The sequence below is a fragment of the Chiloscyllium punctatum genome, chromosome 36 (genome assembly GCF_047496795.1).
Source record: "Chiloscyllium punctatum isolate Juve2018m chromosome 36, sChiPun1.3, whole genome shotgun sequence".
In the NCBI taxonomy this organism is placed as follows: domain Eukaryota; kingdom Metazoa; phylum Chordata; class Chondrichthyes; order Orectolobiformes; family Hemiscylliidae; genus Chiloscyllium; species Chiloscyllium punctatum.
In genome coordinates, this window is record NC_092774.1 from 75,799,673 (window position 1) to 75,823,594 (window position 23,922).

Here is a 23,922-nt window from a genome sequence, read left to right on the forward strand (position 1 = left end):
AAGTTAGTACTTAATTATCCACAATCATGCACTGACAAGTAGAGATACTCTTCCCTAAATACCTGCAGAGTTAATAGTTCTCTTGCTGTACCCCTTTTCTGTATGCTTTTACTATATCGTCAAAAACAACACTTTTCCCCATTTCGAACAAGGTGAAGGTGGATTCGCTAAACCTCACCATGTTCCTTCTCTCCAGCTGAAACCATAAGACATAGGAGTGGAAGTAAGGCCTTCCGGCCAAACCAATTTGAACCTTCAATACTTTAATAGTCCATTCTGGTTCTGGAGACTCTTCATATTGATGGATCAATTACAAATAAACGTTGGGAAGAATTAAGCCACTGTTTAATGTCTCTGCACCAATTTTCATTCCTGAGCTACAGCCTCCATCTCTCTCCCTTGTAACTTACTGAGATTCAGTCAGGCTGTTCGCAACTAGCTGCATTTGATGCTGAGAGGAGCTTCTGATCTGTGCTAGCACGAAAACACCTATATCCACCTCTGGCATCTCATTCGAGCCTGTCCCATTCTCAAAGTAGCTGTTGCTGGAACCCTCTGTGGTTCCCTTCCTTACCTCCAGGCTCGACGACTTCAATGCTGTACTCAATCATTTTACACTTTCTACCCTCTGTAAACTTGAAATCTACCGTAGCTATTTTTATTCCTTTCTTAATATCCTTTTGCTTAAATTTGAAAGTTTCCCAAAGTTTCAGCCTTCCAGAGGTGAGAATAACATTTCTGAACAGGCTGAAAAGTTTAAAAGCTGATGACATGATCGCCCCGCCCCTATTGTCTCCGGTTGGTCGGAGGACTCCACAGCCAATGATGACATCAAAGCAGGGACCCCGCCCTTTGGCGCATGTGCAGTGTAGGTCCCGCGGCCGGACAATGACAGTGTTACTGAGTGTGGGAGAGGAATGGCGCCGGCGGCTGAAGGAACAAGAACAGGAGCCGCTGGAAAGGCTGAGCAGGTCCGGCAGCTCGTGTCGGGAGAAATGTGAGGACGGGTTTCGGGTCCCGGTGATCCTCCTTCAGGACAGGACCAGGTTTCAGAAACATCCCGGGGAGGTCGCCAGGCCCGAGCGCCAAGACCTGGCTCCTGTTCCCGGGGAGAGGAGACAGTGAGACAGGGTAGGATTGGGAACCGCGGGAGGAGGGAGACTGGGGAGTTTATAAACTCCTAGGGGGAGGACTGAGGCCTCCAATAGAAGCCCCACAGGCCGCAGTGTTTACTTCACCGGCGAAGGAGCTCTCGGGTTACCCGGGCAACCGGCCGCCATCTTTGTGAGGGTAGGGCGCATGTTGTCTTGGGGCGGAGCGCGCGGGCGGCCATCTTGGTGAGGGCACCATCAACTGTCATTTCTGGGAGAGAATTCCAACCTCGTGGCAGCCTTTGTGTCATTCTAGATGTAAGTTTGCTCGCTGATCTAGAAGGTTCATTTTCAGATGTTTCGTCACCATACTTGATAACATCATCAGTAAGCCTTCACTGAAGCGTTGGTGTTATGTCCTGCTTTCTATTTGTGTTTTGGTTTCTTAGGATGATATCGTTTCCAATTCTTTTCCCCAGAGGATGGTAGATGGGGTCCATAATCGATATTGATGGAGTTCTGGTTGGAATGCCATGCTATGCGCAATGCTTGTGTGTTGGTTTGGTTTGCCCGAGGATGGGTGTGTTGTCGCAGTCAAAGTAGTGTCCTCCTTCATCTGTAAGTAGAGAAACTAGTGATAGTGGATCATGTCTTTTTGTAACTCGTGTATGTATCCTGGTGGCTAGTTTTCTGCCTATTTGGCTGATGTAATATTTGTTACATTCTTTGCATGCTATTTTGTAAATAGCATTCGTTTTGGTGGTTGTTTGTGTGGGTTCTTTTGAGTTCATTCACTGCTGTTAAGTGTGTTGGTAGGTTTCTGGGCTACCATGTTGCCAAGAGATCGGAGTAGTCTGGAAGTCATTTCAGATATGCCTTTGTTGATAGATTACTTACATGGGCACATGTCTGGTTGTTTGGGTTTGTTGCTGAGAAATAAGTGGACTGGTTTATTGAGTACCCGTTCTTCTCAAATGTGCTGTGTAGGTATTTCTCTTCTACTGTTTGTAGTTCCTCTGTGCTGCGGTGTGTGGTGGCTTATTCAAATAATGTCCTAATGTAGCTTCTTTTGCAGATTTTATGATAATTGCATCTGTAGTTAAGTATTTGGTCCATGTGTATTGTTTTCCTGTAGATGCTCGTTTGGTTCCGGTGCTGTCCAATGTCTCCTCAGGTCCAGCTACACATTTGCAATGGCTGGCGTGTATCCACATGGTTCTTTCAGTGATCTTAACAGCTGTCTGTGTTGTAAGGAGCACTTGAAATGGCCCCAGCCACTTCTTTGCCTTCCAACTTTTCCTCCTGAATTCTTTCATCACTATCCAGCCTCCAGGTTCTAGATCGTGCAGCTTCCCCTTTGCTGATTGGGTTAGTGCTGCTTTCACTTGATTCTGTATTTTAGACACAAGTCTAGAGTTTTATACAGTAGCACAACATCTGATCCTCACAGTGGCCTGCTCTCTGTCTTACCTTAGGTCTTGGGCCAATTCCTGTGTTGGGCGGTATACCAAACAAAATCTCAAACGGGCTAAGATTAGCTCTTCCTCTCCTCCCAGATCTCATACACACTGGGACAATTGGAAGTGTCTTTGTCCATGTCACCCTGAGTTCCTCACAGCATTTTGTCAATTTATTTTTTAGGGTAGCATTTTCTCTTTCCACTGCCCCACTGCTTGCTGGGTGGTAGGCACAGTGTTGTCTCATGTTTATTCCTGAATAATCACTGGTCTGCTGTAAAGCATTATTGACAAATGGTGTCCCATTGTCACTCCTAAGCCTTTCAGGGATGCCCCATCTTGGAATTATCTCAGTTAGCAAAGCCTTGGCTATTGCACTGGCATCCTGTTTAGACGTGGGGAACACTTCCACCCACTTGGAAAAAAATCAACTATTACCAGACAATACCTTTCCCTTTGGGCATTAGTTTAATAAAATCAATCTGTAAATGTTCAAGGGGTTGGGGGTGTGCTGCCTGACTCATCTGTATTCCCCTTCCCACATTATTAGTAGCACAGATAAACATCGTTCACAATATCTCTGGGAGTAATGAGGAAATCCCTTAATGTACCAGTGTGCCGAAATACTGTCATGCATCCCCCCTTTTGACACATGGTCCTTTGGCATAGAATGGAAATAATGATTGTGGTGGACAGGGTTTACCATTGGGGCCACACCATACTCCTTCCCTCACACTACATCCTGCTTTCAACCACTCAGTTTTCTTCCAGCGTGGCCTGTGACTGTAACTCTCATACGTTTGCTGTTGGGGTACACATTTTTGTCATACACATGTCCGTCTGCTCACTTGGCGGCTGCTAGGCTGCCGTTCTTGCTGCTGAGTCTGCCCTCACATTGCCTTGAGAAATAAAATCGTTATTTTTTTGTATAGGCTTCACATTTACACACAGCGATTGATTTATGCAATAGGACCGCTTCCAGGAGGTCAGAAACCAGGCCACTGTGTGTGATGGGCTTTCCGGTGGAGGTTAAGAAACCCCTTTGTTTCCACAGGGTTCCAGAATCATGTACAACCCCGAATGCATATCTGCTATCGGTGTAAGTATTCACTGTCCTTCCCTCAGCCAATTTACAGGCCTCAGTCAAGGCCATCAGCTCCGCTGCTTGTGCTGACAGATGAGAAGGGAGTGATCATGGGTAGTCACTAAAGCATACCCAACACAATTCTGGCCTGTCTCCTTGCTCCTGAATGCTGACCTGTCCACAAAAAACTCCATATCTGGATTCTGAAGTGGTGAATCCTACAAATCTGGTCGAGAACTGCAAATCTCATTAGTTACAGCGACACAATCATGTGGGTCTCCGTCTCCTTCTGTGGGGAGAATGCTAGGATGGCTAAGGACATTACATTGCTTAATTGTAATGTTAGGCATCTCCAATAACACTATTGTATCTGAGCCAACGTGCTGCTGCCACGTGTGCTGTCTTTTGCTCGGAAAGCAGTAAGGATACCGCATGTCGGACCAGAAGGGTTAATTCTCCATAGCCGACTATATCCCTGGATGCAACAATAGCCTTTTCAGCTGCAGCCACAGCCCGCAGACGTTCAGGCAATTCTGCCACTACGGGGTCTAGTTTAGCCGAAAAATATGCTACCGGCCTCAATCATCCCCCATGATCCTGTAACAGCATAGATGTCATGCAGCCACGCTTTTCATCTACCCATTTGTACAAAAGGCTTGTTTGGATTCAGAATCCCCAGTGTAGGTGTAGTTTGGAGCTCCTTTTTCAATTCAACAAAGGCATTTTTGGCCTCTAGGGTCCACTGCAACGGACTCTGGTTCTGCATTCCTTTGCCATGGGCTATGTCACTTAGGGGCGCTTCAAGGGTTGCGTAATGTGGATAAACATTCTACAGTAGGAGCATATGCCCAAAAATGACAGCAATTGTTTCTTTGTGTGAGGCTTTGGAATTTGCTGGATTGCTTGAACTCTGCCTTGACCAATGGCCTTCCCTTGTCCAGATATTAAGTGACCTAAGAACGTTATCTGTTGTTGCACAAATTGTAGCTTTGTGAGACTGGCTTTGTCCCCTTCCCCGCTAGATGCCGAAGCAACACAAGGTTATCCTTCTCACATTGTTCCTTTTGTTGTTGCCGCCATTGAGCAATCATCTACATACAGCAGGAATACTAACCCTTCGGTTAGAACAAGAGTCTCCAGAATCCTGTGTACAGCCTTGTTATATATGGTGGGGGACTTACCTTCACTTTGTCAAGGTTATTGTATATGATTTCCCTTTGAATGAAAAAGCGAATCAGAGTTGACTATCTGGGTGTACCGGTACACTAAAGGCATTTGCTAAACCCACAACAGAGAACCATTTACTGTCCGGTGGAATTTGAGCTAATATAGTATAGGGGTTGGCAACATTTGGGGTGCATGGGACAACGGCATTATTGACTGCCTGCTGGTCTTGAACAAATCTCCATTCCTTTGTTTCACTGGGAATGTTTGTCTTTTTGACCTTTAAAAATGGGGATTCTCACAGGGGATTATCACCCCAGCTTTGAGGAGGGATTCAAAGACTGAAGTAATTCCTCCTATAGCCTCTGGTTTTAACGGGTGTTGTGCTCTGTAAGGACGATACTCAGACTTCAGGGTTATTTGTGTGGGTTCACAGCCTCGTATGAGCCCCACATCATGCTTGCCTCTTGCCCACAACTCCGTAGGGACCGTTTTTAATCTTGGGTCTGAGCCTTCTATCTTAGGGAAACGCCAGGCTACCCTCCTAGGCTCTTCAGGGCTAGCGGGGGTTACTTGGACTGCCCCATCTGCCTGAGTTAGCCAACTTAGTTTCTTCCTGTGTCCGCATATCTGCATTGAACCAGATGCCCACATAGTCTCTGAAGACCCAACCTTTCATTCTTTATGCCTTTAGCACCCATGGTCACAAATTCTGCCACCAGTGACACAAGAGGAAAAGAGCCTTTCACATCAAAAACTTAGGGTCTGCTTGCTGTTACAGATACCTGAGATAAATTCACACTGACTGCACATCTGTAATCATTCCAATGAAATTCGCGCAATACCAACTGATCTGGTTTAACCAATCCCCTGAACCAATCTTTCTCATATGGTTTGTCAGGGCCATCAAGGTGTATGTGTGCTGTGCAGTGCAGCATATCTCCAGCAAGAAAATCGCTGTTAATTAGATTAACATAGTTGCTTGCATCCAGGGCGAGTGAATTGCTCACTGAACTTATCACTGTCTGGCTTAATCACCACTCATGGACATACATCAGGGGTCGTGGGTCATATTTTACAACCTGCTCAGATAAATCTTTCCTTTTGAATTACCTGCAAGCCTGTATGGGTACAGCGCAAACCCAACCCCAGTCTAACTATGAGATCCCAACCCATCAGATTTAAAGGACAAAATTCTGATAACAGGAAGGAGAATTGGAATGTTTCCTGTTACTAGTTTCGCACAATAGGGGTGCAGAAAATCTCTCCCGCACCATGACTCCTGATGCACTCATTGTGTTCAGGAACCTTTCACTCCTCTTTATTTGCATCGATTGTCTAAACTGGCTTAATTTAGGGACTGAGTATGTTGCCGCTGTATCTACTTAAAAGGTACCAGATATACCTTCCCCATATAACAGAGGTAGACATCGACTATTACGCATCGTTGTGATGTTGAACAGACTGTCCACACTTCACAATCTCAGTGCTTGATATAGAGGTGGGACATGGCTCAGTGCCTGTAAGGTTCGTAGAAGAGATTAGTATAAGTGAGTTTTTATTGCCAAGCATAAAGGAAAGAGGCTTACCTGTACCTCGTGGGCTGCCCACCTCCACCTCAGCTTTCCCCTGTCAGTCACCCTGTCGCTCAGCCTCCAGGGCCGATTGAGGGTGTCTGTGTGGGCACTGTCTCGTCCAGTGGTCCATTGCTCTGCACACTAAGCACCTGCCAGATCTACCTCTGCCCACACTTCTTCCTCTTCTGCGACCTCCCTCCAACGACTGGGCGACCATTTGCGTCATAGTAAGCTGAGCTTTATGTGCTTGCTGTTTTAGTTTCCACTTATCCTTCTCTTGCGTACGCAATTTTTCAGCATGTATCGCGTGTTGTTCTATCAAATTAAGCTTTCCCATGTCCCAGGTAATACATGTGTCTTTTACCTTTATCGCTATATTGTCCTTCATTTCATTGAAGAAGCTGTTTCTCAGGTGTGCCTCATACAGCATCTCACCTTGTTGTTTACACATTGCACTTTTGGTCATTTCCATTTGCACTGGGAATGCCTCCCTACGGGCAGCTGCCACAAAAGCATTAAAGTCTCCGTTCTCGTCCGCTTGCGGGTCAGCTACTCTGGCAGGGACATTTACGGCTGGCTATTTATACTTTATTTTGGTGACGTCGGCACCCTGTTTTCATCCCAGGAGATGTCTCATCTAATGCGATGTGGGACGGAACTCAGTACAGAACTTTGTCACTTCTTCAGCGAACTTATTACCTCCAACCTTGCGTGGGTTAGGCAACTGCCCATAGGCACTTTCCAGATCCTTCATGGATCATGGCTGGTGGACCAACACTGGATACTCTTCTGGGCCTGTGACTTCAACCATTGGGGATTGCAGAACTACCTGGTTAGACGATCGTACACCAGTACCCTCTGACTCGTCATCTGTCAGGGGATGATCGTGGACAGACCCTGGATGCCTTTCTGTCTTGGAGTGGCTGTACTTCTTTTGGGCTTCTTGCTTCAATTGGTTGTGGGTATGACATGCTATCGTTGATCCAGCAGACCCTGAGGCGACAGCTGCTGACTTGGGACCTTCGCCAGGTGGATCTCCTAGAGGGGGTTGTAGGTCTTGGAGGGCAGTCATCAAGGTCAGGATCTGAAACAGATTTAAGGCACTGCACAGCTTCATTAGGTTGTTTTCCACGTGCGTCTGCATGTTTGCACGTGTATTTGATCTATCTTTGACTTGAGATTTCCTTTCCCTGATATCAGCCTCAGCCTTCCACATGTTCTAAGCACTCCAATTCTCTGGTTCCATTTTTCCCTTCCTTTTCTCCTCCTGTCTCTCCTCCAACCTTGACCTCAATATTTCCAACTGCCTTTTACTAAAACTTCCTCCCTCCGGAAAGCCACATTCCTTAATTCACAATATTAACTGCTTTACAGACTCTGGACCGTAATTATTTAGCGTGTATTGTATTTTTGGTTGGCCATTCCAAGTCCAGTGTGGACTCTCCTTTTGTTTGATCGTGCAGGAGCCCATTTTCAGCGTTACTGGAAAAGTGTTCAGCTCGCTCGCTCGCTTGCTCTCTCTCGTGGTACTGTTATCTTTTCCCTTTGACTTGCTTTTACCTCCGGAGGTCTCCTCTCGCATTTAGCGCATCTGCCTCAATGCCTTAGTTTTTGTAAACCAAGAAACCACGTACCCGGTATGTCTTTGGCGAGTCCAACTCAACTAATGGTGGCTCCAACTCTAAAATCACCCTTAAACTCGCTGTCTCTTAAGCACTCTGGAGACGGCAATCCTTTCCCTTGAGTTTTGCTCAAATACCACGCGAGTTTACCGAACCCTTTTCTTGATTCATTTATTCTGTTAGAAAGAGTCTTTATGTAGGAATACTTTAAGCCATGACTCTTACCCCAACTACATTGCATGTTCATTCTGGATTTACACACTTTTTGCTTCCCAAAATCACACTCAGCAGTACTTGATGCACTCCCCATATGCGATGGATTCTGTCCTTTTCGAGTTTTAACGTCACTCGTCGATGCGTGAATACCCCTATCTAGCAAAACCACAGCCAGATGATCTTAAGGGAAACAACAAACTACAATGTTGAATTAGAACTCAGCAAGGGGAGGGATGAGCTGGGTTAATCAACCATTAAACAGTGTTTACCCACTCATCACCTGTTGTGTTGAGCATGCACTTTATTTATTTCACCTATTACCCACCACCAATTATTTATGTGAACTAAAATCTACCAAACTTTATTACTAAAAACATTTTAAAAAGATTTTTTAAAAACTAAAATATCTAAAATTAATTAAAACAACAAATACTATTTAACTTTAGAAATTTTTAACTGTAGAATGTTATTAAATTATGTCGTAAGGAGAACTTGTGAGTCCATAAAAATTCGCAGCAGTTCAAGGGTCAGAGACAAAACAAGGGTTGTGATGTTCTGAGTGAAAGATTTAAATTTTGGGATCCCGAGGCTTTTTATGAGCTCATCATTTTTTTCCAGCCATTTCCCTCTGGCACCTATCACAAAACCATGGAAGGATACGTTTCCTCTTCCCGTGAGGTCCATTATCTCATCCTTTAGATGTTTATATTTACTTGTCTTCTCTTCCCATGCTGCTTCCAAGGAGTTAATTTGAAGGTCCGTCCTTTATTGTTACATCTACTACAACTATTTGCTGATCTTTCTTAAAAATTAGATCAGGGATCCAGAATTTCCCTACCTTATCTTTGATCCTTGGCTCTATAAAAATTGTCCACCCATTGTTCCTAACAAATTTAGTTAATTCTTCTGCCACCCTATTGTGTCTTTTTATCCGCATATTCTTAACATAGGGACACCATCCCGAGATGTGTGCCAACATCTCTGAAGTTGCATTACATCTTCTGCAGGATTTAACATTAAAAGGCCTTCCATACGAGAAGGATGCCCTTGTCGGAAATAGATTAGTCCTCAATAAAATTGAATTAATTACTTTAGATGTCTTCATAAATTGGGCCTTCTTCAACCAATTATTCGCAATACTATCGTTTTTATAGTAATGAACGCTAGCTCCTTGACATGGGAGGGCTATCCATCTATCAATTTCCGTTGATCTCCAGTTCCCATAATTGGTGTTGCTAAACTCTTCCAACTCCTCATCACTGTCTTCCCCGATGGTAACATTTTCTCCCACTTGTCGATTAACATTTGGGTTCCAAATCAATTCCAACTTTTAATTTGCTCAATTTATGCATCTTCTCCGCTACATTTTCACCCTCAAAATGAAATGAGGAATGCAAAGTTTCATCTGAGGAGCTGTGGAGCGTCCCGAATTTTCTCATGATCGTCGCCAATCTATTTAAAGCAAGGCATCCGTCACGGTATCTAGTATATAATACGCCATCCGTGATCGACTGCGGAAGGTGTAATATTTCTTTTGCAGCATTTTTAATTATGTTATCTAATTTGTTAAGATATTTAATATTATCAGAATCTTCAATTAGCTAATAATACAATCTAGGTATAAAAACGGTTTTTAAAAGCTCTAATTTTTGTGAAGGTTTTAGGGCCGATATTTTTAAGTTACTAATCTAATTTTCTAACTGACCTTCCCAGTCTGATTGGCTAATGCCAATCCACGGGTCTATTTTAGCACCTAAATACTTATCTGTTTGACCTGGTTCTACAAATTGAATATTTCCGTCATTGAATTTCCAATTAGCCGTGTCACTATAAATAATTGTTTTATTTTTAACAGTAAAATAAAACCCTTTAGTCTTTTTAACATTTTACCTCCATTCCCGTATTAGTACAGAATCTTTCTACTAGTTTTAAATTGTATCTCATTCCCTCATATGATTCGCTAACTAATGCTATGTCATCTGCAAATACTAAAGTAGCGCAGCGATAGCTTTTCCCATCTGATCCTAAAACTATTCCTTTTTTCCTTTCTTCGATGGTTGCGATAAGAGGATCCATCACTATATTAAAAAGAATTGGTGACAAAGCATCCCCTTGCTTGACACCTCTTAAAATTTTAATTCTTTCCGTTCTACAATTAAAACTCTTGATCTGTGTAAAATTATTCTCCTATAAATTTGCTATTGATTTAATAAATAATACCGGGAGTTAGAGTCTCCTAAGAGCTGTTAAAATTAATTTATGACCTACCGTATCGAATGCCTTGGCGAGGTCTCCAAAGACCACTGCTAGATCTTTCTTTCTCTTTTTTGATCCCTTAATAATATTTTCTAAAATTTTAATATTTTCCTCTCATCCCTGAACGCCGGTCATGAAACCCTTTTGTCTTTTATTAAGATTTATAACTTTATTTACCCTACCCGCCATTATTTTAGTAAATAACCTCAGCATAATTGGCCCAATTGTTATTGGCCTCCAGTTATTTATATCTTTTAATTCCTCCTCCTCATTTACTTTGGGGATCAATACGGTCCAACTCAATTTCATCTCATCTGGGATTTTACCAGTTTTAATCCAAATCGTATAGAGCCTAGGTAGCAGTGTGTTGTCTTTATTAAAAACCTTAATTATTTCTTTGAATGTCATCCTGTCCGGCCCAGCAGCGGTATCGACGTCCATCGCCTTAATAGCCTGATTGACGTCATCTATCGTTACAGGACAACATCATCAGATTCCTCACCTCTCTTTTTTCATATTTAGCAAATCCTCTTAAATTATTTTTCTCATTTACCTTAGAAAGTCTTACTTTATAATATTCTTCTTTACTAATGGGGCATTTACATTTAGATGGAGCCCCCATTAGGGTTCTCGCCAAAAGTTGCCTATTCTTTTTATACAGGACTTGCATTTCCTTAAACTTTCCTTTTTTTCCTACTGTACCTTCTTTTAGCATTATTCTCTTTTCCTCTCTTTCTTCGCCCACTATCCTTTAATTTTACTCCTACTTCTTTGATCCTTTTCTTTAGATGTTACACCTTCTTTATCCTTTCCTATTTTCACCATTATTCTATCCATAATCTCTTCATATTCCTTAAAGCTACCTTTATTCCTACCCATTTCATCTTCCATTATTTTAATTAAATCCTCCAGTGATTTGTCACTGTGGTCCAAATTATCTATCCTACCCTGACCCTCTTGATTATCACTATCAAGAGGCCTTCCCCCATCACATATCCTTTCCACTTCTACCGCCTCATTATCTATTTCCTCATTCACACTCGTATTATTAAGTATTAATTCCTGATCCAGGTCCATATCCTCATCGCGGTTTCTATTCTCTTTATTCAATAACCTTCTCTTATCTGAAATCTGTTTCGCTGTTTTAGTTTCTATTTTTTCCGCGATGAGCTTATTAATATTTTTACATCCCCTTAATTCCAAATCTAATAATTGTAATTTTGCAATTTCCTCATCAGACCATACCCCTTTCTTACTTTTCTCACTATTTACCACCTTTTCCTTGGTCTCTATTTTCCTTTTTTTTTCCTTTTATCATTCCTCAAATTGGGATGTGCATGCCTCTCATGCTGGCTCAACCCCCCCGACCGTCTTAAATTTTAATGGGCGTGGTTCACAACAATTTAATTTATCACTCTCTACCTCTTCATCAACCTCCTTTATTATTAGTTATACTACACTTAGAGTAGTGGCAGGCTACCGCTTGGTAGCTCCCTTCCCATCCACACTTACTACATTTCACTCTAATCGATTTAATCCCCCTACACACTTTTAAATATTTCCTAAATAACCTGGTCGTATTATAAACATTTTTACAATAGTTACAACTAAAATTATCAATTGGATAATTAATTATTAATTCTAATTTTTCAGTCTCCCTAATTACTGGGTGAATAACTGTACCTTCATTCCTCTCCTCACTATGCTCCGATTCTCCATTACGACTAAAATCAGTGGGCCCTTTAAAATTCAAATTAAAATAGGTCCGGCTGTTAAATAAACTGGGCTCTCAGTCCTTCAATTCGAATTCTGTCCAAGTTACTCTGGACATTTTTAACAGCTTCCTTGTGCCTGCCCAAGGACAGCCTAGCCGGAGTAATAATTATGGTCTCATCTGTCTGAGTTGAGACAGACTGTCTAGTCCTTTTTTGGCTAGTACACTTGGCACAAGGTGCCGCCAATAACAACCGTACGGGGCGGTTATTCTCCCGGTTTCCCACCCAACCGGAATTTTCAGTGTTAGCCATAATCGCCTCCGCCAAAATTGAATTTAATTTGACCAAAAGGTCACCAGCCGTCTCGTATCTTTTCTGTTAGGTCGTATTAGCCGGCCTGATCAGATTAATGCTTTAACAACGGGATAAAACAATAAAACTGACAGAAAAGCAAAGTGCAGGTTAAAACCAAGGTAAAACCAACCATAAGGTCAAGGTAAAACCATCAGTAAAAACCAGACTAAAACTGTCCTCCCGTTTAAGCTTCCTCTTCCATGCCGTTACCAGGGGGAACCACGAGGAGGTTCGACCATACTTTGTGATCGACAAAGTACAACTATTTGTTGCACTCACCATGCGCGATGGATTGTGTCCATTTCGAGATTTTAACATCGCTCGTCGACGAGTAAAATACCCCTATCCAGCGAAACCACAGCCAGAAGATGTAAAAGGGGACGGTAAAAAAATAAAAAATTAAAATGACATCATGAAGCAGAATTTCAGCAAGGCGAGGAATGAACTGAAGTTATCAACCAATAGACAGAATTACCACTCATCCCCTGTTGTGTGTCGTGTGCACTTTAATTATTAACACCTAACATTACCCACCACCAATTAACCTAAGTGATCTAAAACAATACAACTTTAATACTAAAATTTTAAAATTTAAATCAAAATTAAAATCGAACTATTTAAAATACTTCTAAAATTATTAAAACAACTAAAAGAAAATTTAAATCAATACAATTAAAAAAAAGAAATACGTTGATCGGAGCTGTTACGAGTCCATAAAAATCCGTAAAAGCTCGAGGGTCAAAGATAAAGTTAGGCTTGTGATGTTCCATGCAAATGATTTAAATCTTGCAATCCCGAGGGCTGTCATCAATTCCGAATTCTTCTCGTACCACTTCCCTCGGGCTCCCATCACAAACTCATTAAAAAGATATTTTTCCTCTACCAGTGAGGTCCATTATTTCTTTATCCAAATGTTTATATTTCTTTATCTTTTCCTCCCAAGCAGATTCGAGAGAATTTATTTGAAGATCTGATCTTACAGTTACATCTACCGCCACGATCTGCTGTTCCTTCAAGATTAGGTCTGGTATCCAGAGTTTCCCAGACGCATCTTTAATTCGTGGCTCCACATATATAGTCCACCCGTTTTTCTTAACAAATTTAACCAACTCCTCTGCTATCCTATTGTGTCTCTTGACTCTCATATTCTTCACATATGGACACCATCCAGAAATATGTGCGACATACGATAATGACCTCCGCTTTGGAAATAAATTCGTTCGTAACAAGATGGAATTAATCACTTTGCACGTCTTCATAAATTGTGTCTTAGTCAACCAATTGTTGGATATACTATCATTTTTATAGTAATGGATCCCTGCCCCTTGACAAGGGAGGGCCATCCATCTCTGTAGTTCTGTTACTCTCCAATTTGCATAGTTGGTATTAGCAAATTCTTCCAACCCGTCTTCACTATTTTCAATGATAGGATCCACTTCATCAGATCCTCGATTAATATTGGGATTCCAGATATTTTCCATAACCTTTAACTTACTCAGTTTGTACATTCTCTCTGCTACGCTATGACCTTCAAACCGAAAAGAGGCATGCAATACCTCATCTTCGGATTTCTGTAGCGTTCCATATTTCCGCATAATCGAGATCGGAATGAAAGTTGACAATCGATTTAGTGCCAGGCCACCATCACGGGACTTTGCATAAAGCACTCCATCCGTGATGGATTGCGGAAGGTGTAAAATCTCCTTTGCTGCACTTTTAATAATATTATCTAATTTGTTAAGATAATTAAAAGAAACCTCTGATAAAACTGAATAATAATGCAGCCTAGGAATCAAATATGTTTTTAAAAGTTCTAATTTTTGCACCGGTTTTAATATGGATCTTTTAAAATTCCCTATCCATGCATCCAATTGGTTTTCCCAGTCAAGTTTACTAATCCCTAACCACGGGTCTATTTTAGCCCCCAAGTATTTTTCTGTGGTTCCCAGTTCTATAAATTGTATATCCCCTTCGTTCAATTTCCAGTTTACTTTATCGTTGAATATAAATGTCTTATTCCTATAAGTAACGTAAAATCCTTTAGTTTTCTTAATATTAACTTCCATCCCCGTATTATTGCAAAACCTCTCGACCACTTTTAAATTATACACCATACCCTCATATGATTGATTAATTAGAACTATGTCATCCGCAAACGCTAACGTTGCGCAGTGACAACTATTCCCATCCACTCCTCGGAATATTCCCTATTGCTTTTCCTCGACAGTGCTAATTAACGGGTCCATCGCAATATTAAACAAAATCGGTGACAATGCGTCACCTTGTTTTACTACTCTTAAAATCTGCATGTTTCCGGTTTTACACTTAAAACCTTCTACCTGAGTAAAGTTATTTTCATATCGATTTGTAATTAATTTAATAAATATTGACGGGAGCTGGAGTCTCTTCAACGCTGTAATAATAAGTTTATGACCTACTGTGTCAAAGGCTTTAGCTCAATCTATAAAGACTACTGCTAGATTCCTTTTATTCTTTTTAGCCTCGTTCATGATGTTTTCGAGTATTTTTTATATTCTCTTCACATCCTGCAACACTGGTCATAAAACCTTTTTGCCTTTTATTAAGATTTACGACTTTACTTAACCTATTCGCTACGATTTTAGTAAAATTCCTGAGCAAAATTGGACCTATCGTAATCGGCCTCCAATTATTTATATCTTTTAATTCTTCTTCATTGCTCACTTTAGGGATCAGAACCGTTCTACTAATTTTTAATTGATCTGGAATTTTACTGGTTTGAATCCAAATAGTGTATAGTCTCGGCAGTAGTAAATTGTCCTTATTAAATATTTTAATTATATCCCTCAGCGTTACCCTATCCGGTCCTGCAGCGGTTTTCACATCCATCGCCTTTACGGCGCGATCAACGTCTTCCACCGTTACAGGACCGGTCAGAGCACCAACTAAGGATCCCTCTCCTTGACTTTTATATTTAACAAAACCTCTTAAATTATTCTTCTCGTTTTAAATTTGTTAATCTCTTTCTAAAATATTCTTCCAATTCTTCCTTACTCAGGGGACATTCGCTCTTAACTGGGGCCCCCATTAACGTTCTTGCTAAATATTGTCTTTTAGTTTTATAAAAGACTTGTGTTTCTTTAAATTCCCCTTTTTTTTTCTACTATACCTTTTCTTCGCATTATTCTCATTCTTAGTCTTCCTTCGTCCACTATCCCTTTGCTTAAAACGTACTCGTTTACTATGAGTTGTCTTGTTACTTGTACCTTCTTTTTTCTTTCCTAATTCATCCAATATCATACCCATAATTTTCTCATGTTCCTTACTACCCGTTTTACTCTTATCCAAGTCTTCAATTATTTTCATCAAATCTGTTATTGTCCCATCACTATGACCTGGACCTTCCATAACATTAGTGTTCTCCTGGCCCTTTTGTTCACTCCCATTTTCCTCCTCCACAATCCTAGTTAATATCAGGTCATTAGCCTCCATTTCATTGTCATCACTAACATTAAGGACTAACTCAATTCTTCTCACTAGTTTTATTCTTCTTATTTAACAGTCATCTTTTATCAGAGATTTGTTTCGCGGTTTTAGAACCGATTTTCTCTGCAATAATTTTATTAATATTTCTACAGCCAGCAAACTCTATTTCTAGTTGTTGCACCTCTCTACTTCTTCTTTGGACCATACTCCCCTCTTGTTACCTTCCCTATTATCTATCCTATTCCTAGCCTCTGTTTTACCCTTTTTTCCTTTTTTTCATTCCTCAAGACGGGGTGTGTATGTCTTTCTTGCTGTCCCAACCCTCTGGCTGATTTAAATTTTAATGGGCATGATTCACACTGGTATGATTTTTCTACTTCATCTTCCACATTACTAGTACTAATACTAGTGCTATTACTAGTACCAAGACTAATATTATCGCTCTTAGTACATTTAGGGTAGTGGCACGCTACTGCCTGATAACTTCCTTCCCATTTACATTTATTACACCTAATCCTTACCGATTTGATTCCTTTACATATTTTTAAATGTTTCCTAAACCTCCCTGTTGTGTTATAAATATTATTACAAAAACTACATTTAAAATCTTCTATAGGATAATTAATTATTAATTCTAGTTTCAGTTTCTTTAGTTAACGGGTGAATAATCCTCTTCATCTCTCTCTTCATTGCTCTCTAAAACTCCACTTCAACTAAAAACAAATGGCCCTTTAAAATTCTAACTCCAAATCGTCCGGCTGTTAAATGGACATGGCTGTAGAGGGGCCTTCTGTACCAGCCTTTCCCTTCGAATTATGTCTTGATTATTCTGGACCATGTTAACAGCTCCCTCATGCCTGCCCGAGGACAGCCTTAACGGAATAATTCTTATGGTCTCTTCCGTCTGAGTTTGAATCAAGACGGATTGTCCATTCCGTTTTTGGCTCATACATTTAGCACACGGAGCCGCCAAAAGCAACCGTGCAGGGCAATTATTTACCCGGTCTCCCATCCAACCGGATACTTTGAAATCGGCCATAATTGCCTCTGCCACATTTGGTTTCACACAGACCGAATGGTCACCAGCCGTCTCGTATCTTTTCTAGAGGTAGTATTAGCCGGCCTGGCCCGAGTAATGCTCAAACGGCGGGTAAAACAATAAAACATCGCCCGTGGCGTATAGCACTGGTAAAATCGAGTTCAGACCAAAGATAAAATCAATGGTAAAAACACTGATAAGACCAGACTAAAACTCCACAAAACAATCTAAAATCGCCTTCCCGTCAAGAGCTTCCTCATACAGGCCGTTACCAGGGGAAACCACGTGGAAGTTCAACCTTACTTTTGTGATCGATTAAAAATACGTAGAAACGAGTACAAAGGTGACGACACAGGCACCGGTTGGAGACCAACAACCTTAAACAACAACTGTAGTCACTGTAGGGGGGGTGTGACTACAGTATTTTAAGGTTGTTGGTCTCTGACCGGTGCCTGTGTAGTCACCTTTTAGATCTGTTTTTACGTATTTTCTCGATCACAAAGTTGATCAAGAAAATTTAGTTGCACTCCCCATGCAAGATGGATTGTGTCCGTTTCGAGTTTTTCTGTCGCTCATCGACACGTAAAAACCCCTATCCAGCGAAACCACAGCCGGATGATCTTAAGGGAACGGTACAATAAAAAAAAGATGAAAAGACAGAATTCATCAAGGGCAGGGATGAGCTGGGTTATTCAACCTTTCAATATAGTTTACCACTCATCACCTGCTGTGTTTAGCGGGAATTTTAATTTTATCACCGATATTACCCACCACCATTTAAACGTGAGATTAAAATACAAACTTTATTTACTAAAATTCTAAAATCTAAAACCTCTAAAATTAATTAAAATAGTTAAAACTATCTAAAAATCAATAAAAAGATATCTAAAAAGTTATTAAATTATGTCATCTGGAGGAAATTAAGAGTCCATAAAAATTCTTAGCAGCTCAAGGGTTAATGATAAAACCAGGTTCGTGTTTTTCTGGGCGAAAGATTTAAACTTCAAAATCCCGAGGTCCTTCATAAGCTCTCCATTCTTCTCCAACCATTTCCCTCGGGAGCCCAACACGAAACCGTGGAAGGATATGTTTCCTCTTCCTGTAAGGTCCATAATCTCTTCCTTTAGATGTTTATATTTGTTTACTTTCTCCTCCCAAGCTGCTTCTAAGGAGTTGATTTGAAGGTCTGACCTAATCGTTACATCCGCTACTATTATTCGATGATCCTTTTTAAATATTAAGTCAGGGATCCAAAGTTTCCCTTCCGTATCCTTGATTCTAGGTTCGATGAAAATTGTCCACCCGTTCTTCCTAACGAATTTAGGAAGCTCCTCTGCCACTCTATTATGCCTTTTAATACGCATGTTCTTAACAAAGGGCACCATCCAGAGATGTGTGCCAGAGTTTCCGAGGTGACATTACATCTTCTGCAGGCTTTGATGTGAAACGGTCTTCCATACGACAAGGACGCCCTTGTCGGAAACAGATTGGTCCTTAATAAAATCGAGTTAATTACTTTTGAGGATTTCATAAATTGAATCTTTTTAAGCCAATTATTCGATACACTATCGTTTTTGAAGTAGTGAACACCTGCTCCCTGGCAGGAGAGAGCCAACCATTTATCAATTTCCGTGGATCTCCAATTCGCATAATTAGTGTTGCTGAATTCATCAATTTCCTCATCACTTTCTTCGTTGATAGTATTAACTTCTGCCAATTGCCTATTGCCATTTGGATTCCACACCAATTCCAAAGACTTTAATTTACTTAATTTCTTCATTCTCTCCATAATACTTTCGCCCACGAGGCGTGCACAATTTCGTCCGGGGATTTATGGAAAGTTCCATACTTCCTCATGATCGATATTGGAATAAAGGTAGCCAACCTGGTTATTGCCAAGCCTCCATCACGCTTTTTGGCATATAAAATGCAATCCGTGATGGATTGCGGAAGATGTAGTATTTCCTTGATCGCGTTTTTAATTATATTGTCTAATTTGTTTAAATAATTCAGAGGATTCTGATAAAATTCGATAATAGTATAACCTGGGAATAAAATATGTTTTTAAAATTTCTAATTTCTGTGTTGGTTTTAGGGGTGATATCTTTTTAGTTATTTATCAAGCCTTCTAATTTAACCTCCCAGTCCGCTTGGGCTATACCAACCCACGGGTCGATCTTTGCCCCTAAGTACTTATCTGTCTGACCCGGTTCAATAAATTGAATAGATCCCTCGTTAAATTTCCAATTGTCTTTATCATTAAAAATAATTGTTTTGTTTTTGACGGTAAGATAAAACCCTTTAGTCTTCCTAACATTAATCTCCATTCCCGTATTCACACAGAATTTCTCTACCAATTTTAAATTATACTTCATCCCCTCATATGAATCGCTGACTTACGCAATGTCGTCTGCGAAAGCTAATGTAGCACAATGACAACTCCTACCATCTACACCTAAGAATATTCCTCTTTTTCTATCTTCGATAGTAGCAATGAGGGGATCCATCACTATATTAAACAAAATGGGTGATAATGCATCACCTTGCTTAACACCTCTTAAAATACTAATTTTTTCCGTCTTACATTTAAAACTTGCAATCTGCATTACATTATTCTCATATAAGCTAGTTATTAATTTAATAAATAAAAACGGTAACTGGAGTCTCCTAAGGGCTGTTAAAATTAGTTTATGACCAATGGTGTCGAAGGCCTTAGCCAGGTCTACAAAGACCACCACTCAGTCCTTCTTCTTCTTAGCTCCTTTTATGATATTCTCTAAAATTTTAATATTTTCCTCACACCCGGCAACGCCGGTCATAAAACCTATTTGTCTCTTATTAAGGTTAATTGTTCTATTTAATCTAGCCGCCATAATTTTTGTAAACAATCTTAATATAATCGGCCCAATTGTTTTGGGTCTCCAATTGTTAATGTCTTTAAGTTTCTCTTTATCATTTACTTTAGGAATTAACACCGCTCTACTCAACTTCAACCGATCAGGGATATTACCATTTTTGATCCACAAAGTATATAGCCGGGGTAGCAAAGTGTTGTCTCTATTAAAAATCTTAATTATCTCTTAAGGTTATCCTGTCAGGTCCGGCGGCGGTGTCGATGTCCATCGCCTTAATGGCCTGATTGACATCGTCCACTGTCACCGGACCCAACAGGACCCCCTCTACAGAATCCTCACTCCCTTTAGCGTATTTAACGAATCCCCTCAAGTTACATTTATCATTTACCTTTGATAATCTTATTTTATAATATTCTTCCAGGTCTTCTTTATTAAGGGGACATCCATTATTAGATGGTTCCCCCATTAGGGTCCTCGCTAGTCACTGCCTGTTCTTTTTATACATAGTTTGTACTTCTTTAAATTTTCCTTTCTTTCTACTATATCTTCTTTTCGCGTTATTCTCTTTCTCTCTCTTTCGTTGCCTACCACTCTTTAATTTCACTCCAACCTTCTTACTCTTTTTCTTAAAATTCTTATCTTCGTTTCCTTTTCCTATCTTCCTAATTACTTTATCCATAATCTCGTCATACTCCTTGGTAATACCTTTTGTCTTTCCTAGTCCCTCTTCCATAATTTTAATTAAATCTTCTAAAGACTCATCCCTATTATCCATTCTATCTCCATTAATCTCATCCTCTTGCCTCTCCCCATCAAGGGGCCTTCCTTCCTCAACTACCCTCTCTCCTCCTGCCTCCTCGTTATCATTTTCCTCATTCATACTAACATCATTTAGTATTACCTTCTGGTCTATAACCGTTTCCTCCTCGCGGTTACCCTGTTTTTTAATCAATAACCTCCTTTTATCCGAGATCTGTTTGGCTGTTTTAGTATTTAACCTTTCCGCGATAAGTTTATTTATGTTTTTACATCCCTTGAATTCAGACTCTAGCAATTGCAATTTAACAATTTCTTCCTGGGACCAGACCCCTTTTTTACTTTTCTCCCCATTCATAACCTTTTCTTTACTTTCTGTTTTACCTTTTTTCCTTTTTTCATTCCTTAAACTGGGATGAGCATGCCTCTCATGCTGGCCTAGTCCCCTAGATGTCTTAAACTTTAACGGGCATAACTCACAACTAATTAAACAGTCATTCACTATCTCTCCACTAATATCTTTATTTCGAGTTACACTACATTTTGAATAGTGGCAGGCGACCGCTTGATAGTTTCCTTCCCATTCACATTTGCTACATTTTATTCTAACTGATTTAATCCCCTTACATATTTTTAAATGCTTCCTAAGTAATCCCGTAGTGTTATACACATTTTTACAATACTCACAGCTAAAATTATCAGTTGGATAATTTATAACTACTTCTATTTTATCAGCCTCCCTAGTTATTGGGTGAATAATTTCTCCTTCATCTCTCTCTCCTCTCTGTGCTCTGTCTCTCCAACCCGACTAAAATTAAAGGGCCCATTTAAATTCGAATTAAAATATGTCCGGCTATTAAAAGGACTGGACTGAAGAGGGGCCATCTCTTTCAGTCCTCTAACTCGAATTAAATCCGAATTACTCTCAGCGTAATTATCGACTGCCTTGTGCCTGCCCAAGGACAGCCGAGCCGGAGTAATAATTACAGTCTCATCCGTCTGTGTTGAGACGGACTGTCTAGTCCATTTTTGGCTCATACATTTAGCGCACGGAGCCGCCAATAACAACCGTGCGGGGCGGTTATTTTCCCGGTTTCCCACAACCGGAATTTTCAATATTGGCCATAATCGCCTCTACCAAATTTGGATTTTAAATTTGACCGAAAGGTCACCAGCCGTCTCGTATCTTTTCTCTGAGTTGTATTAGCTGGCCTGGTTTGAGTAACGCTTTATCAACAGTAAAAGACAATAAAACTGCCAGAAAGTCCAGCACAGGGTAAAACCAACCCAAGGGTCAAGGTAAAACCATCAGTTTAAAACAAGGCTAAAACCCCAAACAGTTAAAATTGCCCTCTCCGTTGAGCCTCCTCTTCCAGGCCGTTACCAGGGGAACCACGTGGCGGTTCAACTCAACCTTTTTGATGCACACCCCATGCGCAATTGATTGTGTCCTTTTCGAGTTTTTACGTCGCTCGTTGACGCGTGAATACCCCTATCCTGCGAAACCACAGCCGGATGATGTTAAGGGAAACGACAAACTACAATGTTGAATCAGGACTCAGCAAGGGGAGGGATGAGCTGGGTTAATCAACCACTAAACCGTGTTTACCCACTCATCACCTGTTGTGTTGAGCATGCACTTTATTTATTACACCTATTACCCACCACCAATTATTTATGTGAACTAAAATCGACCAAACTTTATTACTAAAACATTTTAAAAGATTAAAAATTAAAATACCTAAAATTAATTAAAACAACAAACACTACTTAAAATTCTATGGTTAAAATGATTTCTAAAAAAATTATTAAATTATGTCTTAAGGAGAACTTATGAGTCCATAAAAATCCACAGCAGTTCCACGGTCAGAGATAAAACAAGGGTGGTAATGTTCTGGGAGAAAGATTTAAATTTCAAAATCCCGAGGCTTTTCATAAGCTCATTATTCTTTTCCAGCCATTTTCCTCGGGCACCCATTACAAAACCATGGAAGGATATGTTTCCTCTTCCTGTGAGGTCCATTATCTCAGCCTTTAAATGTTGGTATTTACTTGTCTTCTCTTCCCATGCTGCTTCCAAGGAGTTAATTTGAAGGTCTGTCCTTATTGTCACATCTACAACAACTATTTGCTGATCTTTCTTAACAATTAGATCAGGGATCCATAATTTCCTTACCTTCTCCTTGATCCTTGGCTCTATAAAAATTGTCCACCCATTCTTCCGAACAAATTTAGTTAACTCTTCTGCCACCCTATTGTGTCTTTTTATCCGCATATTCTTAACATAGGGACACCATCCCAAGATGTGTGCCAACGTCTCTGAAGTTGCATTACATCTTCTGCAGGATTTAACATTAAAAGGCCTTCCATACGACAAGGATGGCCTTGTTGGAAATAGATTAGTCCTCAATAAGAACGAATTTATTACCTTTGATGTTTTCATATATTGAACCTTCTTCAACCAGTTGTTCGAAATACTATCATTTTTGTAGTAATGAGCACCAGCTCCTTGACATGGGAGGGCTATCCATCTATCAACTTCCGTTGATCTCCAATTGCCATAATTAGTGTTACTGATCTCTTCCAATTCCTCATCACTATCCTCTCCGATAGTATCGTTTTCTCCCAATTGTCGATTAACGTTCGGGTTCCAAATCGATTCCAGCCTTTTTAATTTACTCAATTTCCGCATCTTCTCAGCTACACTTTCACCCTCAAAATGAAACGAGGCATGCAAAATTTCATCTGAGGATCTGTGGAGCGTCCCGAATTTTCTCATAATTGAAATTGGGATGAAAGTCGCCAATCTATTCAAGGCAAGGCCATCATCACGATATCTAGCATATAAAACACCATCCGTGATCGACTGCGGAAGATGTAATATTTCTTTTGCAGTGTTCTTAATTATATTATCTAATTTGTTAAGATAATTTATAGAGGATTCTGATAAAATTAAATAATAATACAATCTAGGTATAAAATAGGTTTTTAAAAGCTCAAATTTTTGTACCGGTTTTAGGGGGGATGATTTTAAATTACTAATCCAATTTTCCAACCGATCTTTCCAGTCTGATTGGCTGACGCCAATCCACAGGTATTATTTTAAGACCTAAGTATTTATCTGTTTGACCTGGTTCTATAAATTGAATATTCCCGTCATTGAATTTCCAGTTTGCCGTATCATTATAGATAATTGTCTTATTTTTAACAGTAAAGTAAAACCCTTTAGTCTTTTTAACATTTACCTCCATTCCCGTATTATTACAGAATC

The 23,922-nt window shown here is 40.2% G+C and overlaps 1 long non-coding RNA gene across 5 annotated transcripts in view; it reads left to right on the forward strand.

The window, feature by feature from the left end:
• The first annotated feature begins 866 nt into the window (after nucleotides 1–866).
• The window catches only part of LOC140460722 (uncharacterized), a 77,788-nt gene continuing 54,732 nt past the window's right edge, over nucleotides 867–23,922 (forward strand). For 3 of the 5 annotated variants that reach the window (XR_011954315.1, XR_011954313.1, XR_011954316.1), the window contains exons 1-2: nucleotides 867–1,131; nucleotides 1,541–1,709. This is a non-coding gene — a long non-coding RNA (uncharacterized lncRNA). The remainder of the gene's footprint in view (nucleotides 1,132–1,540; nucleotides 1,710–23,922) is intronic. The other 2 variants (XR_011954314.1, XR_011954317.1) reach the window with 1 other exon arrangement.